Consider the following 16,469-nt stretch of genomic DNA (forward strand, 5'->3'; position numbering starts at 1 on the left):
CAAACAAAAGTGTTGAATCGTTTTCACATGGCTTAAATGAAAATCCTAAAGCCGTTTGCAGAGGGCAATATGGATGGAATATTTTGGAATGGGATTGCTATGGCTAATCAGAGTTATGTGCGTGAAATCAGCAGGCGAGCCGCATCAACATTATCATCATTATTTGTACAAAATACAAGCAGGCAAAGCCGCAGAATATACACAACATATACACACACACACACTGGCACACCGATACAGTGATACAAATATACAATTTGGCAATTTGTGTGGCAAACAGCGGGGTTTGAGCCGCCGCCTGTGTTTCTCTGACTGACGGCTAGTCATCCACTTGACCACATTGATATTCCACGCTCGATGCGAGCTGCTGTTGCCATTGGTCATTCAAGCTGACCGTCTCTGCCTGGCCACTAACGATAGATGTCCTTAAGCCAACACACAAACACACACAGAGAGAGGAGAAACAGATAGGAAGGGACGACGTTGCGCTATAAAAAAATATTTATCTATATGGCAAAATAAAGCAGGGCAACTTTGTCCAAAAAATGTTGCCAAGGCACACCAAAGCGCAGGCAGCTTTGTTAACTTTTTCCAGTTTAATGAAATCAATTCACAAGTCACGTTGTTGCTGGACAATAAATACATCAGAGTCCATTTAATAAAATCATGATGTGCACTTTGGGATGATATCCACACACAGCACACACACACACACGCGGATAGATAGTATATGTATGTATGATCTATCGATTCGTATATTGCAAATAACTTTTCATCTCATTGAAATGCCGCATATGGCCTGGGCATCTCATTGACTGGTCGCTGGCTTCATGTGGATGTCCGGCAATGCCGAGTTTAAGCTGCGTATCAATTGCGCGATAAGTGCGACCGACCCAACTAAAACTTAAATCAAAATCCACATTGAGCCACTGCAGCGGTTGGCCAAGAGATATATTCTTCTTCCATCTTTCTTTATTTATTTATTATTGAAGATACTGAATTTTGGGCAATTGGTTGAGCCATTTCCTTTTATTTTTTGTTAGCTTACGTTTTTGGTTCATTATTTGGATTTGAGCTGCTTGTCGGTTGGATGATGTCTTCGGCTGGTTGAGGACTTGTGGCTTTTGACCACTCATTTTTATTTGAGTGGTTTATCAGTTGCATGGCAGTCTTTGGCTATCCACACACACACACACAAACACACACACACACATTGAGCTATTAGCCAATTTATTTTTAAATTTAACAGAATATTTCACATCTTTATTTTTATCGATCAATGATGATGTCAAGAGAATAAACATTTTACAGAATAAAGCAATTGCCAATTTTTATGTTGGTGTTTCAAATAAATTTACTATGAATATTAATTACAGGTAGAACAAAAAGATAGCATTTAAGTAATATTTAAGCTAAGTATAAGTATCCCTAATGAAAAACTCCAATAACACCCATTGTGCAATACATAGATCTTAAGATAAAGATAAGCTCTCTCTCACAAAGAGAGATAATCTTGAACCACGAGAAAAATCAAATAAAGAGACATTCTGTGAGTGACAATTGAAATGAACAGACGTATAAACTAACCATCCTAAAGTATGAAGAATTAAGTGTCTCATACTTGGTTAAGTCTATATGAATTATTTTTACTACAAACTTTTTAAAGTTCGCTTTAGAGATGGTTGATGAAATCTTGATAGATATGTAAATAAAATACGGAAAATATGGAAATAAATGAAAATTTATAAATAAATTGTGTTAAAAAGTTTTTATCGCAAATCTTATAGTGTAGATTGATTATCTATAATAACTTATATTCTAAATAAAAAAGAAGATCATACTTATTACTAATTTTCATGACGCCTAAGAAAAAGGACCTAACTTATTTTGCATATTTTGGTTCCGATTCCCTACTAGTTTTATTAGTTATGGCCATTGCAATTCTAAAGTTCTTTAGCAAAGTCTACTGACTTTAGACTTCAAAATAACTACGGCTCAGGCATCTCTCTGTAAGCCTCTTTTGAAAATTATTCTCAAATTTTTATTTAAGTTTCAAAAAGGTTGTTAACTAAACAGACAGTCCAATAAATACATAATGTTTAAACGGAAGTAAAAAAATCTTTTTGGAAATGGCTACTAAAAGGTTTGATTTCAGTTTTTTTATATATTTGAATTTCCTTAGAATTGATAACAAATTGAAACTGTTCCCAGTATTAGCCAGTATTTTAATGAACATTTCGTTCTGATTCTGCGCATTGAAAACACACAGTGCAAACAGCTGTTAATATTCAAACCCTTCAAGCTTGGGTACTAAGTTGCTCTCTCTTACACTCGACAAGAGTTTCTCTTAACCATGACCATAGCTAATGTTACTCCACAGGATACAACGGCGAATTTTTCGTTCTCTTTGAGTGCCGCTAACCGAGTTCTGAATTCGTTTTGTCTTCGTGTGGTCGTAAAACTGTTATACTTGAAGATTGGCAAGATACGAGCAGCTTAAAACGAGGCGAATGTCTACTTCGTGTGCGGCGAGGGCGAATCCCGATGATGTTGATGGGTGCGTATCCCACACACACACACACACACTCACACAGCAGCCTCCATGCCTATCTCTGATGGCCAACAAGCAAATCAGTCAGATGCGTGGCGAACGTTGAATTTAACGGTCGGTTTGGTAGTGAAAGTGTCGACTCTCGATCCACATTTTGGTGTTTATTTGTGCGGAATGCAATTAATTGAATGAAAGAAAAATCCCCAAAAAAATCTAGAAAAAATCGCTTCATTGAGAGCTAAAAATATAGATACAAAAATCAAGAAAAACAAACATCAAGTGTTTAAATATGAATTATTATAAACCAATTTTTAAGTGAACAAATCGAATATATGTAAATAAAAAACAAGCAAGCAACAACCAAGAGACGTGGAAGCAAATTGAATTTTTTTCAACAAATTGCTGGTAAATTATTCACATAACTTCATTCTATGCTCGTTCACTATGTTGATGTGTCGCCTCTACCTTAATAAAATCATAGAATATATTGCCATGATGCTGGGGCTTTAAATTGCTGATTTTTATTGTATCTTGTGGCACTGTGGCACAATATGCGGCGTATACGCAATGTAACTGATGCCAGTTCGTTTCATCGTTCTTCGTTTGCTGTTTGTTTGGTTTTTCTTTTTTCATTTTTGTATGGCTAACCTAGATTTGTGCTCTGACGGCTAGAAACAAGGGGGTGAAAGGGGGGAAAAACTGTCGCTGCCAGCTGTTTTCCGCCAGAATTTCCAGCGGGTTAATTTTATGTATTTGTTGTTTACTTGGCTTAAATGCTAAATTTTGTATGTATGCTGCTCCAACAAGTTGAACAAGTCGGGCCAGGCAGAAACTTTAACTTGTTTGTTGGCCATTTTTATTAATTTTTTATGATGACCAAATATAGTTTACTCGACGTTTGTCTTCATCATCAAGTTTCCGTTTATTTTTTTGTGTTTTTTTTCGGGCAAACTTTTAGCCAAGTGATTTTGTTGATTTTGTTTGATTTGCCTCATGCTGTTGCTGGTGCTGTTGTTTATTGCTTTTATTTGATTTTAGTACTTTGGCAAAAGTCAACATTCGTTAGCAAAAATTTCGCTCACGTTCCATTCGACCGAGTTCTCGATTTCATGAGTTTTGGCTGGTTCTTATTTGTTTTGCTGCTTAGTCAACGCAATTTCCTCTCTCTAACACTCCAACTCTCATATCATATCTTCTTCTTATTCTCTCTCCCTCTCACACTTGAGTCCTGTTCTTTCCTGACCTGTCTTTTTGTTTTGTTTTGTTTGTCTATCTATATATATGTATTTATATATACTATGTGTATCTGAATGAAATGTCGGACTATCCTTAAGATTATTTATGTGGTGATTAGCTGCGCTGAATTATTGCGCAAAATAATCAAGTGTGCTATAAAATTTCAGTGCCATTTATTTGCACAACTTTTAGCGCGTATCCCAGCCATCAGACACTCTAAGTCCTCCAACTTCCATTCAATTTGCTGAGAGTAACCACGTACGATGTATGAACCCTTTTCCCTTCCCTTCTTCCCTTCTATTCTACTACTCAAGTAATACCTCATTCTCTCTACTAAAATCTGGTGTTGTCTCATGTGTATCGTTGGTTGAGTGTAACAAATTGCGAGGGTTTGATTTTTAAGTGTGAAATATTGTACAATCAAATTGGATTAATTACACTGGGGTGCGTTCTTCCGATTGCAATTGAAGTTTGAGATTAATAAAACTCAGAAAATTCAATGGAATTATGTCTAGATTTGATTTAATTGAATTAATTTTTCTTTTTTGTTTTACCTATTTGACTTATTCATAAACAGAGCAAAATGCAAAAATCATTTAATAACTTGAGTGATTGGAAATTAGGGGCTTAGAAATTAAAATTAGTTGTCAAGGTTGAGATTCAGAAAGATTTCATTGATTTTATTGATTATTTTCAATCAGATATTCCAATTAGAGGTCTTTCAAATGTTGGATTCTAACCAAAGTATGTAATAGGCTGGAAAAGTATTCATTGTTTTTAAGAAACTCATAGCTCTTATTCCTGGTAATATATAAACAATTCTTGCTTTAAGAATTATGTTTTTTACCATATGAGATTCAAAATTGTATTATATGTTTCAAAAGGGGAATTCATTAGCTCATTGCATACTTAAGTGGGCAAAGTTTCCGCCATTTCACAGCCCTTGATTGGCCACGGGATAAAATAGGTCTTTGAACTTCAAAAACTGTTCCTAAATCGGAACTATTTTTAGAAAGAATGTAATGAATCTGTTGTTGAAAACTGCAAATATTTGAAGAGGATTGACTATATGAATATATATTCGTAGGAAAGTAATCAATTTTATAGCACAACGCAATTTTATAAGTAAAGATTTGTGATTTAAGCTATAGATAGACAAAAAGATGAAAGGATAAATGTAATAATTGGCCAATATATATAAAAAGTAACAGGATTAGACAGGTAAATACTATCTAGTGGATAGCCGGGCGAAAGAAATGGCAAATAGAAGCTGTAAAATTAAAGAGATAAATAGATAGACACAAAGTGAAATAGTCGAGAGACAACAAAATGGAAAATAGATAGCTAAACAGGTAAACAAGTAAATAATTGGGTCAGATATGATGGGTCAAATAAATAGATAGGATATATAGATAGATAGATAAATAGATAGGATATATAGATAGATAGATAAATAGATAAATAGATAGATAGATAGATAGCTAGATAGAAAACATTTAAATTGGTCTTAAGATAGATTTGTCCATTAGTAAAGTGTGATTTGATCCTAAATAAATATCTTCTTGCATAATTTTGGGATTTAAATGTTTAAAATCGTTTTCTAGTCCTTGACAACGTTTTAATTACCAAAATTCAAGAATTCATACTAAATAAGGATTAGACACTTAAGTCCCTCCTTCATATCCACCTTTGCCCTTGCCTCCCTGTCGGATTTTGTGTGCTGTGCGTCTGATGGGAAATGAATGCCACAGCTTTGGCTAAAGCTCAACTGGTAAACTAATTGCCAGAGCTAGAAGGAGCTCAAATTAATTACGTTTAAATAAACACGAACTGACCAATACCACAAACAGTTACATGAACAATCCGACATTATACACAGACAACGGAGAAACAATGTAATTCAATTTCACTTAGTGGAAAGGCGGTCGCTTTAAGCTGCTTACAATCAACACACACAGAACATAGAACAGAACACACACAGACACACAATGAACAAAACATGTGATACAAATGTTGATTGAGAAACAAAATCATTAACTTTTGCTACACCAAATTCCACTTTGTTGATGGCAAGTGTGATGAGGGTTTCGGGTGGGCATGGCCATGGTCGTAAGAGAGGGAGTGGGAAATTAGCCTGTTATCATCATTGGGGTATAAACCAGAATTTAATGCTGGGATTTGTGATAACAGGCAATGAAGTTGAGAGAGCCTAGAAACTGCTTCCCCCCTCCCTCGCTCTCCCTCTCTCTTTCTCTCTGCGTCCGTTTGCATATGGCAAATGCCTAATGATTTATGTTCCGGTCCCAGTGCTACGAGTCAGCAAAGTTTCTCTCCTTTTTTGGTTTTGGTTTTTGCTTCAAAAGAAAATAAAAATAAAATAGAAGAAACAGGAGAACTGTCCCCACATGATGGTTGTCAGTGGTCCTGCAAAAATGTGAATGAGGCAGAACAAGAACCAGAGTGCGGCCAAAAAAAGTAAATTCAATTTTACGTTTCACAACTCAGCATGATTTCTATCAAAGGCGACGACGTCAGTATATTCTGCCTACCCTTTCTAGGACCTAGATCAAGCCGGGCCTAGACCACAAACCGATTGCTTTCGCCTGATTTTAGGTCTGCTTCGAGCTTCTCCCTAGTGTGTTTCTCTTCCCCCATTCTCTGTCTGTCTGACTGTCTGTCTGACTGTCTATCATTCGTACTGGTTGGTGGGCAGTTTGAGCGTTAAAAACACAATCACTAAAAAAAACTTGCTTAGCATCAAAGTGCTCACAACAAAAAAAAAAGGGGAGAAAAAAACACAACATGAACAGGAAGTAGGAGCAAAGTTTGAGCTTGGTTGGCCGGACCTCGTTTGTTGTTGTTGTTGTTAAAAGTTTACACAACTTTTGAAGTGAGCAGCTTTGAAGCGAGTTTTATGCTTCAGACTATTGGCAAAATTGCTTTCTGATAGCTTTGTTTGAAAAATATTTATGCAATTTTAATGAGCATCGCTTGTGAAATTTGTTACTAATACAGGAAATTAATAAGTTAAGTAGCCCATTATTTGGCTTGAAAGCAAAGTTTTTGCAACAAAGTTATCGATTCCCCACCCCACCCCACCCACCACTCCCACCATAACCAACAGCCAACACTCAACACAAACCATCACCACAACCCTTAGACACAAGGGCCGCATGGCTAGAGCCGTTTTGTTACCCACTTGATTTAAGTGCAGTCAGTTGTAAAAATATTGGCAAAACTCAAACAGCGCCAGCATTTGACATAAATCCTTATTATCCCTTTGTGCACAAATTGACATTGCACTTGTAAGACGATTGGCGAGACGCTGCTTGACACTCGATTCAGTTCCCTCGTTGACTTTCTGTCTCTTATCTGTATCTGTGGCATTGTTCCCCCCAATAATACACCATTCCCCCCACCCCACTCCCCCTCATCCCAACGAACAATTGTCTTGGCTGCTGACAAGTGCAGCATTCCGATTCCGGACTCGTCTTGTCGATTTTCTTCTTCTTCTTCTTTTTTAAACCATACTTTTTCCCTTTGGCAGCAAAATAAAAACAGCTGAAAATCTCACTTAAACTTAATTGTCCATTTAATTATATATAGAATAAAAGAATTTAGCAAATATTTCATTGCCATCTTTTGGTTGACTTTAACGATATAATGAATGAAACCCACAAATAAGTTAGAACGAGTCCTTGCAAAAATTAGACTCCTAGATATAGGAATTTTAACACCTTTTTTAGTTGATATAATTGAAAGTTTCAAAATCTTGATATAGTGTTTAAATACAATCTTTTAATTCATTTGCACAAGTGTCAAAAAGAGAATTTCGAACAAGTTGGATGGGAAGGAAAGACTTAACTTCTAAGTTGATCCAAAGTTGATCAATTTCTGATATATTATAAGCGATAAATAGTTAATAAATTGGTTAGATTGATTATTGAGGCAACGATTTATTCTTTGACTAATTTGATCGACTAATTTAGACATGTTTCTGATCGTATTTCATTATGTAAAGAAAGTTTTAGTAATATAAGAGGTAACCAATTTGTTTCCTAGATCCTTTTTATATATACTCTAAAAATGATCAGTTAAGCTAAGTAAATTTATAGCAAATTTTAAGCCCACTGGTTAAAATATATTTTTAAGCAGTTTTCTGTTAAATACTTTCTCTTAGTAACTAATTAACTCATCACATGGCTTATGGTGACAAGAAAAGTGTCATATATATGCCAAAATTGTGAAAAATTTTATAATGCTGACTTTAATGGAGACAATGTTGATGTGACAAAGCTGGTTGGCTTAAGTGCCAAGTAGGGGACCAATCATGGATTAGCTGACATGTATGCCAAGTCAAGCAAAGCCAAGCCAAGCCAAGACATGCCAAGTGGCTGGTCTTGGTTGGTTTCCTGGATTGGCACCCACCTGAGCCCTGCCTAGGTATTTTATTATTATTATTATTATTATGCGACACGCAGTCTCTATGCTTGACTACCGCCTGAGAGAGAAAGAGAGAGTGAGTGAGAGATGCCAACGAAGGCCGCCAAGAACTTTGACATTATTAAATTATGCGGAGATTTGAGCACTTTATTATCATTTCTGGTCTTATATAGATTTTTTTTTTCGCTTTGCGTTGCGTTGCGTTTGCTTTTGCAAGCCCCTTGACGTTTTAATGATGAGCCAGCAAAGTCAGCAGTCGAGTCCTTCATCCGCCTAGGCCAAAATTAAATTATTTTATTGCCGGAAATTCATTAAATCATGATTTTATGCAATTTCCAGCCTACATTTCTGGCATACTCAAGTGTATATGTGTGTCCCTGTGTGTGTGTGTGTGGGATGGATCTTTTCAATTCTGTCAATTCTGAGACAGCCTGTCGGCATTTTTATTGAATCCCAGTTGGTCTGCTCCTGCTGCTTGCGGCACTTTGATTAGTACGTGCTGTTGTTAACATTTCCATTATGCTTGTAATAACATTTCTCTTTTGGGCCCAAAATCAATAGAGTGGCCTAGGCTATTTTCGAAACGACATTTTAAAGCGTTAGGCAAAACCATAGTAACAACAACAACAGCAACAAATAAACCAAATCTGACATGACCAGACGAAAAGAATTTTATTTATGATTTTGCCAGCCTTTAAAACGACGCGCCATAAGCCGTGAGCTTAGCCATCGAAAGCAAAACCAAAACAATCATCAAATAAAATCATAAAAACAGTTAGCAACGATAATAAATTTTTGGCCTTTCTTTTTTTTGATTTTTGTACAAAAGCATAAAAACTGTGCCACGTGGTTGTGCAACATAAAATATCCTCTTACATTGTGTTTGTGTGTGTCTGTGTGTCACCTAGACCCATTCATTTGGCCATGTCCTCGAAATTTGCTGGGACTTGGTATTTCGAATCTGTGCAAATCAGCAGTTCTCTTTCATATATAATAAATCTTTGAACAATAAAATAAAAAAAAATTTACATTTTTATAGAATGAAAGCAGCCAAAAAAAAGTTTAGCAATGCAATCAATGTTAACGTTCGATTTGATTTGTTCTGGCTTACCTTGCGTATGCTTGATATACATTCCACATAGATGTTTGGCAAATTGCACAACAAAATGCTTAAATTAATAAATTCCAAAACAAAAGTAATTTATATGCTAATAAATATGATATATTTATGAAATCTGCAAACAACTACAAACATGAAAATAGTTAAACAAAATTCATCTATGTATCTATCTAGCCAGCATTAGTAATTACTTTAGACTTATTGTTTGAGCCAACAAAAAAATTGTAATTCATTTATCAAAAAATAAAATCTCTGTGCCATAAATAGAAAAAACAAAATTCTAATGCATAACAAAAGGGAGAAGCTTTTCATTTTTAATCGTCGAGAGAAAAAAACGTATAGACAGAAATAAAATATATTTTGTTGTAATTCAGCAAAATTTGTAAACGCCCAGCAATTTATATAATTTTTATATAAAGCGCCGCCCACATCTAACACTGAAGTGCCGCCTTGCGCATTATGAAACATAAAAATTGCGTTAATTTTTTAAAATGTTGCATGAGAAATGTTTTTGCAACTGCTTTTCACATCTTGTTTTTTATTTTTGTCTGTATATAATTTAATATGTATTCTTTTTTTTTTGGGTTAGCTCTACTGCTCCCTTATGATTTCAAGAGAAACAGCAAGGACAACAGTTTTAAGTACTTGACATGAAAATGTTCCAACAACAACAAGAACAAACCGCTCCATGAAATGCCACACCAGGCAATGGCCATCTGAAAAATTAAACTTATGGCGCAACGCACGCGAAAATGTTTGCTCCACTGGTGAACAAAGCAAAGCCTTCCCCTCCCATCCTCCCAAAACTCTTGGTACTACTTGTCCCCTTCGTCCTGTGTGAAGCTGCAGTGTGCTTGATGTTTATCATAACCGCCTACAACAACAATAACAACAACCACAGCGGCAGGAACAGCAGCAGCAACAATATGGTTAGGACATTGCCGCACCCAGCCAAATAATTTGCTGCCAGGCGTAGCTAATGACCAACTCGTGTAAGTGCTATGGCAGGACTAGAAATCAGGACACTATAGGGCGGCAAAGAGAACGTGAGGACCGGCCAGCCACAGTAGCCGCTGCCACTGCCACCGCACCACCAACAGCAACAAAAACACTAGCAACGGCAATACTAAAAGGCAACAGCAACAATCACAAGTTTTGTTACAAGCAAAATGATGGGCATGAATTCATCATCATGAGGGGGGTGAAATGGGTGGAGGGGGGAAGGGGGAGAGGCCTTTGTGTAAGGCAAATTTAAAATAAAGTAACGACACAAAGTCGTCGAGGCTTAAAGGACATTGGGGCGGGTAGACTGACTGACAGTCAGAAAGAGGCAAAAAAAAGCAGTCATGCCAAAAAGGGAAATATAGAGTAGACAGACTTTGGCATCATTCACTAATTTTATGCTCTTTTGTGTGATTTTTGTGCTGGACACACCCTGTGGGCATGTTTAGTGCCTCGCAGTGCTTGCTTCTCTAGCTCCCCCCCTCCCACACCCTCTCTTGTCTATCACTTTCCCTCTCGCCTATCTGAAGCAAATGCAAACTTTGCGCGCTTTTGTCATTAGCGTTGATAGCTCTAACATGGGCAGTGTGGGTGGAAAATGGAAGGCACAAGAGCATGAGGAATCGCTGGGGGAAAATTGGAGCTCTCTCGCTTTGGTGTCGCCTTTTTGGCTGCCTTTCATGTGTTCCTGTTGTTCTTGTTGCTGTTGCTGCTGATGCTGTTGTTTCTGTTGCTGTTTGTCATTTGGTTTGTGGAGGGCCTCCAAAAAAAAAAAAAAGCACCCATATAGCCCAGCGACAGTTTTGGTTACTTTTAATGAGCGGGGCGTGGCATATGACAGGAAACATTATAAGGTGCGGGCAGGAAGTGGGTGGCCATGATAGAAAGATGGGTGGCAAGCCAAAGGATGGACTCATTAAGTTGCGGTTGTGCAATTTTATTTCTCTTTTCTCATCTTTACCGAACCTTTCTTCGAATTGAAAGTGAAAAAACAAAAAATACAAAGCAAAGTAAACAAAAAAATAAGCATTTATTTTTTTTTATCCTTTTCCGAGAATCTACTTATATAGGAATTTTTGTGTGTTAGGCCAACAATTCAAATGGTTTTCAGAACTGAAGATGCTCTTCTAGAAATCTTGTCAAGAAGCCAAAGTCTTGAGTCTCTTCTTTATCATTTTAAACTGGTTTATTATTCTTGTTAGTAAAATCATCAAAGGATTTCTTGCATTTTAAACCAATATATTTCCACACACTCAACAATTACCAAAGAGTGGAGAGAAAAAAAAAGGGAAACGGCGAAAAAGGAAAAAAAGGAGATGAAGAAAAACTTGAGTAAATGTTGTGTGATGTTGCATATTAAAGTGGCAACCCCTTTTGGCCTGTCTAAAAGGGTGGCCAACCGCACAGACAACTCCACCCACACACACACACCCACGCACATGACTGTGTGCAAGAAAAAATGGATACAAAGTTATGTAATAAATAAAAACAGAAAGTACAAAACTTGATTAATTACGCATATATACAGACAGTCAGGGCCAGAGAGATCCTACGAGACGGAGTCCCACATGGATGTAGATGAGATTTTCTGGGGTTCAGCAATTGCTTCAAAAATACATTGCCGACAAAAATCTTCACAAAATCCTTAGACTATGAAATAGATGGGATACTTGGAACTGTCCTTCAATAAATGAAAAAGGGTTATTCAAGATTTGTTTTGTAAATAGTCTTCTAGGATTTTCTTTGAACTATGCTCTCTCAAGTATCCTACTAGATAATCTCTGTTGACATATTTGGGCCATTTCAGCAACAAATTAATATTCAATTTTCTAATAATTTAAATTGTTTAAGATAAAATTGAAAGTATTGTGGAATTTAAATGCATAATGCATTAGTCATTTCAACGACCAAAATATTTAATTGTTTCTATTTCTGTATATACATATAGAAAACTCTAGGCGATTCATTAAATTTGCAATGCGGTTTTAATTTATGCTCTCAGCATGCCAAAAACAACGAGCATGAGAAAAAGGATGAAAAAAAGGATAAGAAGACAAAAAACCCTTAGAGAGACTGAAGCAAATTAAATATGTTATAAATAAATAAATTGGCATATGCTTAAAGAACAAACAAAGGCATAAATAAATAATTGGCCATGTCAAGTGAGGTTGGTTGGCTCTTGGTTATGTACAACATATTTCCCATGGTTATTTGTCCATTTTCATTCTCTTCATTGCAACTGGGAAAATATTTGGTTAAGCAACCTCAGGGTAACAAATTAGTTTTGAGTTATTGCTTTAAATAGTTTTTGTTGCAATTTATGCAGATGTGTGTGTGTGTGTGTTTGCCACCTTAAACATTGAGGCAAATAAACAAAACGACGACGAGCCTTGGCTCTCCGTGTGACTATTGCAGCTGTTGTGGGCGTTAACGAAAAGCAAAGTGAGGAAGGACGCGGTTCTGGCTGTGTTTGTGGTGTAAATTTTCTTTAATTAGTGCGCCAAAGTGTGTGCTACAAAACAAGCAGTAGCAGCTTGTTAGACGTCACGCAAAGCTATGTATATAGGTGAGTGTGTGTGAGTGTGTGTTGGTATGGCATGACTAGGCAGCGCTTCTAATGCTTTTGTAGTTATACCTAGAGGTATAATGCTGTTTCCAGCATAATTGCAACGGCTGGCTGCTAGCCTCATTTGAAAGTTTTGGCAACATTAACCGCAACGGCACCGACAGATACACCACGAGCCACATGGCGGGATGTTTGCGTAAATTGTGCAAATATTTCTCTAAGTTATGCTACAGTAACTCATCGAATAAGGCAGAGACTTACTTGCCTGCTAATCTCATAGAGATTAAAATCTACATATACATATGTAGAAATTTATATACGAAAAATCTTTAAGAATAACTTAAAAATCAACTTGTTTCTCTGACCACTCGCTACTTTAGTGAAGTTGGTCAAGTATTTTGCAAAACAATACGCCATTTTAACTGCTTCAATTCGAGTAGTTGGTTTGTGAAAAGTTTTCTCAATTCTTTTTCCCAGTGTGTAACATTTGTGGTGACCTTTGTGAAAGTAGAAAGAAGAAAAAAAAGTAGGGAAAGAAGAGGAATACTTGGCAAGTTTATTAAAACTTGCGGCAAGTTGCAGACACAACTCCTGACCCTTAACCCACCAACTCACCCTCGAAGAACCTCCGCTCTTCGAACCCTTCGAATCTGTGGCGGAAGTCCGCGCTGACAGCCAGCAACTGACAAATGCCAACGCTAACTCACTCAACTCTACGCAGAAATAAAATAAAAATGGTCAAAATGGCATGAAGAAAGATTTCAAGTTTTCGCTCCTTCATCTTTATTTCTTACGTTTTCTTTTCTGTTTCCCCCCCTCTCATACTTTTTGTCTTTTGGCAGGAGTCATAGCATCTTTTGAGACGTTTTTTTTTTATTATTATTATCTTTGACCTGGCCCTTGGTTTAGTATGGGGCAGTAACCAGAACATTCAGTCAGTTACATGGTTATTTCTCAATTTGTTATTTATGTGAAAAGTTTGTGGTGCTCTGGTCTATGTGTTGTATATAGTTTTACATTAACGAATTTAAGTTCGTTTTTCATGTTTATGTCCATTAACTCATTTTATTAAGTGTTTTATAGAAGTAGCCAAAAAAATCCAAGAAAGACTAAAGAAAATTGATTTAAATGCAGTCGGAGCAAAGCTTATACAGGGTATTTTAAGGACCTACTATGCCATTCAAGTGACCATCGAGGATGAGGATCTGTGCCCATTGCTAAATAAACAATGTTGAATGACCTACTTACTTGACCGTCCATTCAGCCATCCATCCACTCTCTCAGGCTCTCAGTTCAATTCACAGACATTTTGCTGCATTCTGTTGACTGGTGCCTACTGCTTTCTGCTGTTACTTCTGTGGCTCTTCTTGTGTGTATTTACTGCTATCCAAGTCCTGCAAGTCCAACTTTGAGTCCAAGTTCCTGTCCTGGCAAATGGGACAGCAATGTTGATGATTTGATTCCGATGTCGATGTTGATGCCTAGTCAGAATGCCTGCCTCCTTTGCCAGCTGAGTATTGGCAAAACTGTTCTGATTGAACACAACAATTTTGAAATTGCTAAGCACACACACACACACGCCCACACACACGCATGCTGGGTGGGTGGTTTGGGGCATGAGAGACGCACGTACTTGCATTACGTGCTGTGACATGGCTGCTGACAACGAGCAAGTAAAAAATTTAAACAGTTGTCGTCACGCCACGTTGAGTCTAGTCGAGTTTAGTCAATCAATTGGCAGCCATTCGCATCTGTTTGACAATGTTTGCCTCTGTTTGGGGGTATGTCTGGCAAACACTCTAACACACACACACACACTCATGGATTTTGCTGTTAAATGATTTTTAGCAAAAATCGTGCGGACATGACACACTCAAGTGCCAACCCCCCACACCTCTTGAAGCAGCAACCATTTCCCATCGATTTCCATCTCAAGGACGTGATGGCTCTCATGGCCTATCGAGTGATGGCTCTCAAGTAATTTCCATTAAGTAAGTGTTTTGACACTTAAAACTCGAATGCATTGCCATTGGCATTGCCCTTACTGTGTGATTGTGCAGGACATTTTGTTGTACAGCGGCAGGACAATGTGGACAATGTTCTTAAAGTCGTTTAAGCGGCTTTGCAACAATTTCCGGTGTGCTTTAAGTCTGTTGACTGCTTGCTGACATTTCAGCATCCTTTTACCTGAGCAGAAAATTATACAAACAACATCTGGGCAAAATCATCATCATCATTATCATCATCATCGAGAGCAGCAGCAACATCTGGGTGGCAACCAAATCTCCATCGTTTTGAAAATGCCATTTCCGACAATTTCCCGGAAACGTAACATCCGCCCAAGAGTTGAAGGATACTACAGGACTGGGCTAGGCCATGAAAATGGCGACACAGACGATACTAATGGCGCCATTGTTGTTATATATGTGTGTGTATTTACATTTAGTTTTTGTACAGGACAGAACAGGACAGCAAAGATTATAAAGATTGGCGGCTAGACACTCATTATGCCTAAAGTTCTTTGCCTTTTAGCTATATTTAGCGACAACAAAATGTTGTTCCATGAACCAGCAAGAGCATAAGACCAAAACCAAAATTATATATTAGTCTACGGATATGTTTTCAAAGTATATACTATATAATTTTGTCAAGGTTAGGCTCAGGTTGTATTTAACTTTTATTGGCCATGTTGTTCTTAGCTCTCGATTTAAATTGTTTTCTTCTGGGAATACTTGCAAATTATTTCATGGAAAATATTTAAGTCTATTTGTTGCTTGGTTACATAAGTTTTACTCTTGTAATTTTCAAGCGAAATATTCTTATTACCCTTCTGATATTTAATATGCCATCTTCATCTCTTTCATGGTCCATTCCAATCGAGTTTGAGAGCTAAAACAAAGTTGTTTTTTAAAGTTTATGGTTCCGGACACTTTCGTCTCTTATGAAATACCTTTGCTGTTAAGGGAAACAAGTCTTTCTCTTTACAAGAGGCTTGCAAGAACAGTTTAGTCTAGCTCGAGTCATTATTTTGGTAGCCATCTCACTTGCCACTCCACTGGCCTTGACAACATTTTTCTTTCTGATTTCTGTTTTGTTGTGTGTGCATGAGGAGGTAAAGTGGCCAACCCAAAGAGCAAAACCCACTTTTTCTGCCTTCATCTAGTTACATCTTCTCTCTTTCCCCATTTATAACTACATTTTTCTTCTTTTTTTGTTGTTGTGCCTAGAGCCTTTGGCCACTACTTCATTGCTTATTGGGTCAAGCGGCTGGGCACAAAAGTGTAGCAAACGGCAAACAATTGTTTTATGCGGTTGCCCAGAGACTTCAGGTGGATTTGTTTGCCTGTTGTGGGGGCTGGGGTTGGAGTGCACAACAACAACAACAACAGCCAAATCAAGTTCACTTTGGCGCAGTCTGCCGTAAGGCTCAACCTGATGATGACTGACTTGTTTTGTTTGCTTGACTTGTATGAGGACTTCTCAGACTCTGTTTTTCCTTTCATTTTCTTTATTTCTGTCTCTCTCTCTCTCTTTTTCCAGCTTGTTGTAGT

At 37.2% G+C, this 16,469-nt stretch overlaps 1 protein-coding gene across 1 annotated transcript in view; it reads left to right on the forward strand.

The window, feature by feature from the left end:
• The first annotated feature begins 2,653 nt into the window (after positions 1–2,653).
• The window catches only part of LOC6646934, a 45,854-nt gene continuing 32,038 nt past the window's right edge, over positions 2,654–16,469 (forward strand). The window contains exon 1 of the mRNA XM_002069621.4: positions 2,654–2,956. The gene's annotated coding sequence lies outside the window, so the exon portion shown is untranslated. The remainder of the gene's footprint in view (positions 2,957–16,469) is intronic.

This window comes from Drosophila willistoni, chromosome 3R (assembly GCF_018902025.1).
Source record: "Drosophila willistoni isolate 14030-0811.24 chromosome 3R, UCI_dwil_1.1, whole genome shotgun sequence".
Taxonomy (NCBI): Eukaryota; Metazoa; Arthropoda; class Insecta; order Diptera; family Drosophilidae; genus Drosophila; species Drosophila willistoni.